This window comes from Cygnus olor, chromosome 1, assembly GCF_009769625.2.
Source record: "Cygnus olor isolate bCygOlo1 chromosome 1, bCygOlo1.pri.v2, whole genome shotgun sequence".
In the NCBI taxonomy this organism is placed as follows: Eukaryota; Metazoa; Chordata; class Aves; order Anseriformes; family Anatidae; genus Cygnus; species Cygnus olor.
In genome coordinates this window covers 145,784,338-145,794,347 of record NC_049169.1, presented here as the reverse complement: position 1 = coordinate 145,794,347, position 10,010 = coordinate 145,784,338, and the positions used below count along the sequence as shown (strand labels likewise).

At 47.9% G+C, this 10,010-nt stretch overlaps 1 protein-coding gene across 14 annotated transcripts in view; it reads left to right on the top strand.

Annotated features, from left to right (window-relative positions):
• The first annotated feature begins 5,111 nt into the window (after positions 1–5,111).
• MCF2L (MCF.2 cell line derived transforming sequence like) overlaps positions 5,112–10,010 on the top strand; it is a 162,106-nt gene continuing 157,207 nt past the window's right edge. For 8 of the 14 annotated variants that reach the window (XM_040559208.1, XM_040558978.1, XM_040558728.1 and 5 more), the window contains exon 1: positions 5,156–5,253. The gene's annotated coding sequence lies outside the window, so the exon portion shown is untranslated. Of the gene's footprint in view, positions 5,254–10,010 lie in introns of all 14 variants that reach the window. The other 6 variants (XM_040559284.1, XM_040558238.1, XM_040558325.1 and 3 more) reach the window with 6 other exon arrangements.

Genomic DNA, 10,010 nt, shown 5'->3' with positions numbered 1-10,010 from the left:
TTGTGCTGACTTAGGGAGGAAAGTGGATGTTGGGCAAAAGCCCATGCAGCTGCTGCCAGGCACTACAAATGCTGTGACACTCTTGTCACTCTCCTGTCTTCTCATCGTCTGTGTGCGGACACTACAGATGCTATATTAAAATGTGTTGGCTTGGGAGTTGAGGAAGTATTACAGTAGCCTGAAAATAAATTTCCGTTACACAGAGGTCACTCGTCTTCTCACGTGGATTGACCTGTCAATCTGACGTCTGGCCATTTGACCATTTGCCTGCGATTCATCTTTTACACGACCATTTCACAGACATGTCATCTTTCTGTCGTGTTACACCGCTCTTCTCATAGGGCTCACGGCTGCAAATCCAATTTATTCTCTACCACCACACTGGATGCAGTCAAAACTAACATGCTGTTCTTTACTGGCATTTCTAAAGAAATTCCATGCTTTTGTCCAGCCCCTTGCAACTTAATTCCTTAACTATCAGTCTTTGTTTCAGGCGTTTCATGGTGCACAGTCCAAAACTCTGATCCACAGTTTGCGTTTCCCGCAGAAGAGAACTTTGACATCCCTTCCTGACACATTGCAGCCCAGAGCACACCGTGTTTCCAGTCCCATGCAGATACCTGAGCTCCCCACAGAGCCAGCAGAAGATTCTCTGTTGGATGGCACGCTAAGAACAGCTGCAGATTGGTGACCACGACATTCAGCTCAAGTCCTTCAGTAGGTATTTCATTTGTTTGTTAGACATTAAAAGCGTATTTACTGTCCAAATATAAGCAACAGTACTGAATGCAACCACAGTGAACTCTGTTAAGGATTCCAGTTATTTTTGAAACTCTTGGAAAAGCCAGGAAAAATATTAACTAGGAGGGAGAGAAAACGTACACAGCATAGGATGTTTCACATCCATGTCCAAGAAAAAAAAAAGGCAAAATACTCTCAATACCTTCTGTCATTCTGATACTGCAGAAATAGAAACATGCAAGTTCCAAACATGAAAGGTAAAAGTAGGATCTGGGGCTCCTGCACACGCCAGGCTTGCAACCCCATCCTCCCACATGACTTCTGTTGTTTGCAGCCGTGTCCCCAATACACAGATTAGGACTAATCTTATTTAGATGCCAAGGTGTGGACGTTGCAGCCTGAGGCAGGAGGGGTTTGTAGGCCCTAAGCATCTTTAGCGTCACAGGACTCCAGGCCGGGAATCTTCTCACTTCCCTTCAGATGTACTCAGCGTGCCAGCTTACAGACAGATCTCCCAGTCCGCCCAGCACCTTTCGTGGATGTGGGATGGCTAACGAGGGGCCTGGCCTGACTCTCGTAACCCTGAAAGGAAGGAAGGGAGGAGAGGAAAGGGAATCATTTGCTCTGCACGTCACAGATGCTTTACAGGCACCAGAAGCTGGAAGAATCTGATACTGTGCCAGCCCCTGAGGAAAACAACAGGACAGATTTTCCACGGCCACTTCCAGCGGGATCTTGCTAGAAATCTCACCTATTTGCAGGATCAAGGCAGAGGAGATGCTTGCCCGTGCCTGTGGGGAGCCACTTTGTGCCATGTGCGGGGTGCTGGGATTGTGGAGCTCGAGGAAAGGAGCGCCTGGAAATGAAGAGACTTCCTCTGCATTAGCTATAGTGAGGGGTCCACAGTTTCCCTTGGTCCCTGGTCCCATTGCTACAGATTTCCTAGGGCTTCCCAATAGACAGGTCCAACCACAGGATTCCCCCATTTCAGCTAATTCCCTGGAAATAGGTAGTTTTCGTCCTGGTTTACTCATTTCTCTTACACCTTATAAGATTGAAGTGTATCTTCGCTATTGCTAGTGCCCGCCTTCCTAGCTGGTACAGCAGCGAGCTGGGAGCCCGCGTCTCCAGCTGGGAGCCTAACCAAGCTGAATTTAAATGAGGATTTCAGTTTTGCTCCAGGGCCAGGTAAAAAGTCTCCCGTTTCACCATCTGTTTTGTAAAGCCCAAGCACGTGCGCTGCTTTTTGATCTAAACCAGTCCAGGAAGGGCATCAAAGAGCAGTTGGTGTGCACATTTCTCTTTCCTTGTAGCTAATTAGATTTTGTCTTAGTCAATGTGCACATTTGAGTGACCTGTGCATTGGATTCCTCCACAAACCAGCTCCTTTCGATGCAATCCCATTTCTTATGGCACTCGTCCTGGGTTTCACTAAGCACTCCGATTGGCACCAGAGCATCTCAGTGACACAAAAGGATCATCCAGCCGAACCTTCAGCTCTGCTCTTTAGATAAAATCTCACTTACTACAGGCTAAAAGGACACCTATAGGCTACTCTGGTTATTCTACGTCATCCAGCTCAAATATTCAGCCACTGAATATGCCTGAAACCAAGAGTTTTTCTATTATTTATGGAGAAGCTGCTGTTATTTTTAGTGGGTTCTTCGGATTTTTATTAAGGTAAATATTTCATACCAGAGGAGGAGGAATTTCTAGATATACTTTAAACCATCAGAAAGCAGTGTGTGATTGTGCAGTGTCCCCTGAGCCCATGAGTCATGTTTGTTAATGTTTGCAGTGCAGCGAGAAGACAGGCGAGGTTTTTTGGGAACACATTTTGCTCACATCTTGCACAAACATGGAATTTTTGCAGCCTACCAATGGGATTCTCTACAGTCTGCTCTCCATCTTTTCCCACTTCAGTCGCACTTCAGTGATATTAGCTGCGAATAAATCATTCAGCCCAGTGCTTTGCTGTACATGTCTCAGTCGCTATAATTCTCTTTTCAAACTGCCTCTTTTTAAATGAAATTTATTCTCCATCATTCACTATGCATTGCCTTTACTATAAAAAAGAGAATTATTATCAGTCTATCTAAAAAATATTTTGAATTTCCTTTTCTCTTTGGACAATTATGGCTATTTTATTTTCAGAAGGTTTCAAAAATCTTCCTAACAGAGCTTGAAGAACTTTTCTAAATAACTAAAAGCTTTGAAGCCTACTTTTCTGCATATTTTTCTCGGCAGATTACTAAGAACTTAGAGATGCTGATCCCATACAGGACATAGCTCCTATGATAAAGAAAGCCTTCAGATACATGGTGGACACAATTCACATAACCTCTTCCTGACAACCAACCTGTTGTCATTTTGCAGCCGGCCCAGACATCGTAGCTGGTAGAAACAGCTCGTATTAAGAGAACGTCTTCCTGTAGCATCTTGGTTAATTCTTCTTTCTCCTGAAGCACACGTGTAGAGTCACAGTACAGGGCACGTAACAGCAATTCCACATTCATACACCTTGGTATATGTCCTCCTTACAATTTGAAGTAAACCAAGTAAACCTATATTTCACGGTGTTCTGGATAAATTTAGCAACAGGCACCGGCACTAAGCCGGGAGAAGCTAATGCCTGAGCCAAAGCCCGTCCACTGAAAACGGTCATCTGTCTTCCCCACCCTCACTCCCAAAGCACAGCTGCAACAGCAAGTCTCAAACACCTCACTGAATTTGTCCTTTCATTGCCTATGATGTCTGTGCAACAGCATGTCCGGCACCGCAGCATTTATTAGGTCCTTCGGGGCTTTCTCATCCCAGCTTTTGTTTGAGCTGAGAAATTTCAGAAAATCAGCGAAACCGCCCCAGTGTTTATTGATAGCACTTTCAAATTGCCAGGGCACAAGAAACACAACATACTGCATTTGAAGAAGCTCAGTGGTACAGTTTTTGCCTAAGCCGTAAGACTTGATTGTTTTGCAGCTCTTGGGAGTCCCAAGCCACTCCTTTTATTTAGGATGGATATCTTAACCTCATTCCAACCCACTCTCACCTTCAACTGTTGTAATGTAAAAGCACAGATTTGCTTCAGAGGCTTACTTTATTAATGTCTTCAGAACTCCTAAATGGCACCTGTTCTTGACATTTGCTTGAAAGTTAACTGCTTCCCTGATGAAATCCATCCTAGCTTCTTGGCACAGCCAGAACCAAGAGTATATATGGAATATAGCATCCTTATTCAAAGCCAATGTTATATTGATAAGTATATTTTATTTAATGCAGAACAAACAATATTTGAGAGGAAACAAACGAAAGACTATTCATAATGAAATAAATTTCTTCCACAAGTTCTCATACTACTAGCCTGTACCACTGTACCGTCTTTTGAGCAAAGATTTCTGCAGAAATCCCGCTAAATCAAAAAGCACTCAGTCTTCTTGTCTGACCTAGTACTTGAAACCCTAAGTCAGTCCCTAGGCTCTGATGTGAGACACAATCAGCATGGGGGACCACAGAAGTGATGTCTCCTCTCTCCTCTGCAGACTCTCTTTTCAGAGCTGTTTTGGGCAGTATCTCCAAGTTAAGGTGTCCTCTCTCTGCTCTTTCATGTCATTTTTAGCAGGCCCTTTTCCCTGGTCAACCAGCCAGATATTTTTCACCAACACTGAAGACGTCCTTGTGAGGTACTGAGAGAAAAAAAATATATGGTGATTTATCCGAATCTCTCTCCAGAATCCCCCATCTCACAGTCGGGGTAGCAGGGTCAGAGGCTTAGAGGCAGCAGCGGGGTTACTCAGTCCTGTGGCACACTGCAATTCGGAGTGTCCCCCGGCAAACAGAGTCTCCTGTGGCCGCCGTGAAGGCCACTTGATCACCTTCTCTCATCTCCGCCTCCATTAACCCGCAGGTCACCACAGCGCCCAGCCCAACGCACAGCGCCCAGCCGGGGCAGGGCTCCCGCAGGTGACAGCTGCTTTCCTATAGCCACAGACTTCACCTCACGGGGCCGGCTGTGAGCGCCCCAAAGCCGGCCTCTCCTCGCTGAGGGTGACCCCGTACCTCGCCTCAATGCCCCCAGAGAAACTTCTCGTCCCCCCTTCCCCAAAAAATCCCCGAGGGACCCGGCGGGGGCGGGCGCCTCAGTCCCAACGGCGACGGGCGGGAAGCGGCTCCCAGCGGCCGCCGCCTCTCCCCTCCCTCCGGTGCCCGCCGGGCTCCCTCCCCGGCCCCTCTCAGCTTGAGGGACGAGGGAAGGAGAGAACCGAGCGCTGCAGGTGCTCGGGGGGATGGCGGCCGGCGGGCAGGAGGCGGACAAAGGGCGGCCCCCGGCAGCACGCACGGCGGGGCGCTGACAAAAGGCAGCCGCCGGCCCCCCGCTACCCACCCGGCCGCGGGCGGGGCCCCGCGGCGCCTCCCTCCTTCCCTCCCGGCTCTGCCTTCTTCTCTCCCACTCGCCCGGGCGAGCTCCGGAGCGCCGGCGGCAGCGGCCACCGGGTCCTGGGGCAGGGCGCCGAGGTGAGTGGGGGCCCCCCGCCCGCCCGCCGCCTCCGGCGGAGCGCCACCATTTTGTGGGGGGCGGCGGCGGCGGCCGCGGGGCTGAGGTGGGCGCCGCGGGGCTGGGTCTTGTCCCGGGGGGGTCGCCCCGCATCTCCCCTTCTCTTCTCTTTCCCCCTCGGTTTCGGTGGCGGCGGTAGGTTTGGGGTGCGAGGAGAGGAAGCGAAACAAAGGCGAGCGCGGTGACCTGCGTGGAAATAAACGGATAATAGGCTGAGGGATGCGGTGGGCGCTGCGGGATGCTGAGCCAGCGCCTCGGGGGCTGTCCCGCCTCAGCCTCCTCTACCCCGGGCTTCCCAGCAAGGCGGGTGCCCTGGGTTTTGCAGGAAGCATCCCTAAAGTGGAGACAAAGCCGGCGCTGGAGTGAAGATGTTTCAAACGGGCGGGCTCGGCGGCAGGCGTCCCCCGCAGCGGCTGGGCAGGCGGGCTGCAGGATGGGAATGAGCCGCGTGTGCTGCTTATTTACTTCCACCAGGGCTAGGCTATCAAAATAAACGAGCCACTTGTGGTGTTTGTAGACTCGGGTTTTTCCCCCCTGACCTCTGCTTCTTCTTGTGTCTGCAAGAGGAAGGAGGCTCAAGTGTTTGCAATCCAAAAGTCAGAAAGAAAGATGTGTTTAAAGATTTTTTTTTTCCCCTGAAAGCCTTACAAAAGAGTGTAAAACTCTTACCTTGATAGCCCTGACTATCTTGCCTCTTGCAATCCTTTTATTTCATTTTTAAAAGTGATCTTCTGATTTCAGAAGGACCGAGAATGCAAACAGCAAAGGCTTGGAAAGCAAATAAAAAGAAACCAAATACATGTATTTCCTGAAAGACCTCCTCCAGCTCGCCTTTTTATGATGGTCTTCGACTGCTTTTTGGGGTGTGTCAGCACACATACAGCCTTCCTGCAGCGGGGAGTGGAGCAATCAACATAACCTTCAGTATCGGGGTCTCAGCTTTTAAATGTGCTCACTGAGCACAGGTTGGTTAGCATGGTGAAAAACAAAGAATACAACATTAAACGCAAATGGACATCTGTTTAAAAATGTCATGCAAGTAGGAAGGGAAAGGCAAAAAATTGTTTCAGACCACAATTCAGGAGGGTACTAGAATGCGCTCCTGATAAAAGTTGTAGGGTAGAGGACTGAGCACTCTCTTAGCACTTGTCGGTGTCACGGGTAATTTCTTGTGGTTCAGGCCTGGCTGCTAGCACACAACTCACTTCTCTGCCCTGATCCCTTCTGTAGGGAAATTGGGGCACATCCACGCAACTTTTTTCTGTTGAACTTGGAAATTCTTGTGCTTCAGGGGGTTTCCAGAAGTGACAAGTTTCACTGATTCAGGACCGGACTATACAGAAGTAGTTACAGAGGTTGCGTGGAAAAGCTTTATTTGTTTGTTTTATGACAAAATATCTGTCAAGTCAGTCCTGAAGGTAACCACCTGTGTGCGCTGCTGGGGCTCTGCAGGAGGTTCGAAACAGCCACCGGCTTAATCATCCTAAAATGTACACTTACTTAAAATTCTTAATTCAGTGCCCCTTTCAGGATGAAAGTTGTAGTCGATTGCCATTTCTAACAAAATTACCCTGCTGGGTAAATCTATAAGAACTTCATTAGGAAGCATTCAGCATGGTTACTCAACAGCAAATTAAATCCCAGATAGATCAGAAGGAAGCCTACTGCTCCTTTCCTAAAGGGTCTCCTTTGTCTTGCACGGCTGCTCAGCAAATTGCGGCAGGGGAGGTTTCGTGAGACTTGGCAAACCTCAGCTGGGCGGGTTACAGTAAAAGGCTGAGCGCTGCAGCTACGGGGCTCGGGATTTTTTTTATGGGATATTGCAAAATGCTTTTGACCTCTGCCACGCAGGGGTCGGGAAGGAGGAGGAAGAGAAGGGACTCGTGGAGCAGTTCTGTGATGAGCCCTTTGAAAATGGACACCTCGTACGCGTTTGTCGGCGGGTCCGTGGGATGAGGTGACCCAAGCCATCCCTCAGGGACCGCTGGCCTCCAAGCTGGGGAGGGCGCAGGCGTGCTGCGCTATGTGGTCGCTGACCAAAGGCGCTGTCCCAGGAGCTTTGTACGGAGAGAGGTCTTTGACATTCCAAACACTGACGTTCCAGAGCTTGTTTCCATGATAAATAAGTGCAAAATAAACAGAACATGCCATGTATTTACTGACGTATGGAAAGTAGTGTCTATTTTGTTTGTTTCAGCCAAGTTACCCGAGGAGTTAGGGTTTGCGTGCTTGGCCTCGGGCACCTCCGAGTCAAAGGAAAGCCTTTGCACAGGGTAGCTTTGTGATGATGGCAGCGTCTTGCACGTGCAGGATTAACACGTTGGTGTGTCAGAAATTCAGGCTTCTCATGAGAACAGGTCTCACAAGGAGAGATTTGTCGGCGTTTAAAATACGGGGTGAAGCACCCAGCTGCCTCACTCTGCACCAAGTGCTGCGGAGCTCTCTCAGCATCTCTTGTGTGTCAGGCTTATTTTAAAAATGAGGCATAGCTTGTCATTCCCTGGGGTTTTGAGGAAAAATCTCGGAAATGTGATCCAAGTGGAAACAGATACAGACGAGCAGCTCTGAAGGGACGTCAGCTGCTCTCCGTTGTGTTTCAGAGTCTTGACGCGTCACGCCATGTTCGGGCCGGTGTGGTTAGCTGGCTTCTAAGGGATGGGACGAGCAACGAGTGGCAACGACAACTTTGCAGCGTGGGGGCAGGAGGAGAAGAAATGTAGATGCCTAATTCTGAAAGCTCAGTTTTCAGGAACGTAGGTGGCTTGGTGGGAGTTCTAAAGACTAAGGAAAAAATGGTTTTGCTAATAATGATCTCTAGGCAACAAGAACCCCATAAGGTGGTGCTTTTCTCACATTCACATTAATGTTGCTCAGAGTCTGATCTTCATTGTTTGTGTTCACTGAAAATGGAGGTCTGTCACCTTCACGGACGTGAAGTTTGCACAAAACGGACAGCAAGACGCTTCACGGGCCCGGTATCTTACTAAACTTGAGGGCCTTTGTTTTTTCCTGTGATGGACAGAAGTGGAAATGCCTCTTGTATCACGTCCAGACTTCTGAGGGACTTGAGATATGGTTCACGTGAGGACGCTTGCAGCTGGTGGGGGGGAAGTTCCAGCTTTGACCACGTTTCATGTCACACTTGCAAGAAGCTCTTCCCTTGCCCTCGCGCTCTGCTGTGAGGGTCTGGGACCAGCACAGCATCTACTGGAGCCTGTAGCTCTGGAAATGGAAGCAAAAATTGACAGTTTATGTGATATTACTCTGTCACGTACCTGCAGGGTGCTGTAGGGATGATGTGATGTGTGTTTATCTGCTCCTTCCTTTTGTTAGCTCTTTTAAAATCCGATACACGATTCTGGGTTAACTAACAAAAGATAAAATGTTCTTGTGTGGCTGCCCCAAGAGGAGGAAGAAAGACAGCTGAGGGACTTCCAGTTAAACTTGTGAGTGTTCCTCAAAAGAGAAATGGTTGCCTGTAAGATGAAAAATTGAATTAATGAGAGAGCATTTCTCTTATTAAATGCGTTTGATTTTCTTCTTCCTTTGAAGAGGCCTCAGTTTAGTGCTTGCTAAATAGTCTTGCAGTTTCTTTGAAACTGGCGTTTCCTACATAAGTCCACTGATGATTTCTAATGCTTCGTGGAAGCCTTTTAAATAAAAAATGAGAACGTTTATCTTGAAGGACTTCTTAGTACCCAATTTAAATGTTGATCACAGTAAAGCTCCAAATGAAAAATACATTAATCTTTAAATTGATTTTCTTTTAAAAACACGTAAGGGTATTCTGCAGGCCCTGGAGATAGAGAGGAGAATGGCTGGGGTTTTGATGCTATTGCTCTTTTCCTCCTCTTTCTGAGCAAAATGCGGAAGGACTTGGGAAGGGCATGAGTAGGAATACAGTATCTGCATTGGCAGAACTTGAGTAGTTTAAAAGGCATTAATAAAATCCCATCAATGAAATCTGGGGAATTTTGAAGGGCCATGAGTCAAGTGGGTTCTTAACATGGGCATCTCAGTTTAATGTCTGAATTTAGGTGGGAGGCATCTAGGCTGTAATCTAAATGTACCTCATGTGTTTTGCAGTTTCCCTGTGTATGGTGCAAAGGGAAGAGCGACCGGCTGGTGCCGCAAAGCACAGAAACTGTAGGGACTGCTGCATCCCAAATACATCAACTTAAAATAGTATTCTCATCAGAACAGTATTGTGTAGGTTTAAATACCGTTCCTTGTATTTGAATCCATTCTGAAATAAAGACACCTGACTTAGACCCGTGCAGACATTGGTGTCCTCTTCAGTGCAGTTTTGGGGCAGAGACCCCCAAGATGTACTGATGGGCTCCCACTGCTTCAGCGGGGCTTCCCCCTCTGTTGATGTGGTTGCACGGACTGTGTTTAAGGCTGCTTGTTCAGGTCAGATAACATATTAAACAGTTTAAGAGCGTTGGAACGAAGCATCATCGTGTTTATGGAAAACTAGGGTGTGAAATCTCAGTAGGTGCTAAAATAGGACCAGTTTTGCCCGCATATTTTTTTCCCTAGGGACTTAAACAAAGCAATGATGAAGGTGTGGTAAAACACGGCAGGGATTAAACCTGGCGTGAGGTAATTCACAGGATAATCTGAAAATATCAGAGATACGGTCTTCAAAGAGAAATATATTTAAATGTCCATGATATGCCTGCCTGGAAATACTGCCCTGCCTAAATACCCAGTG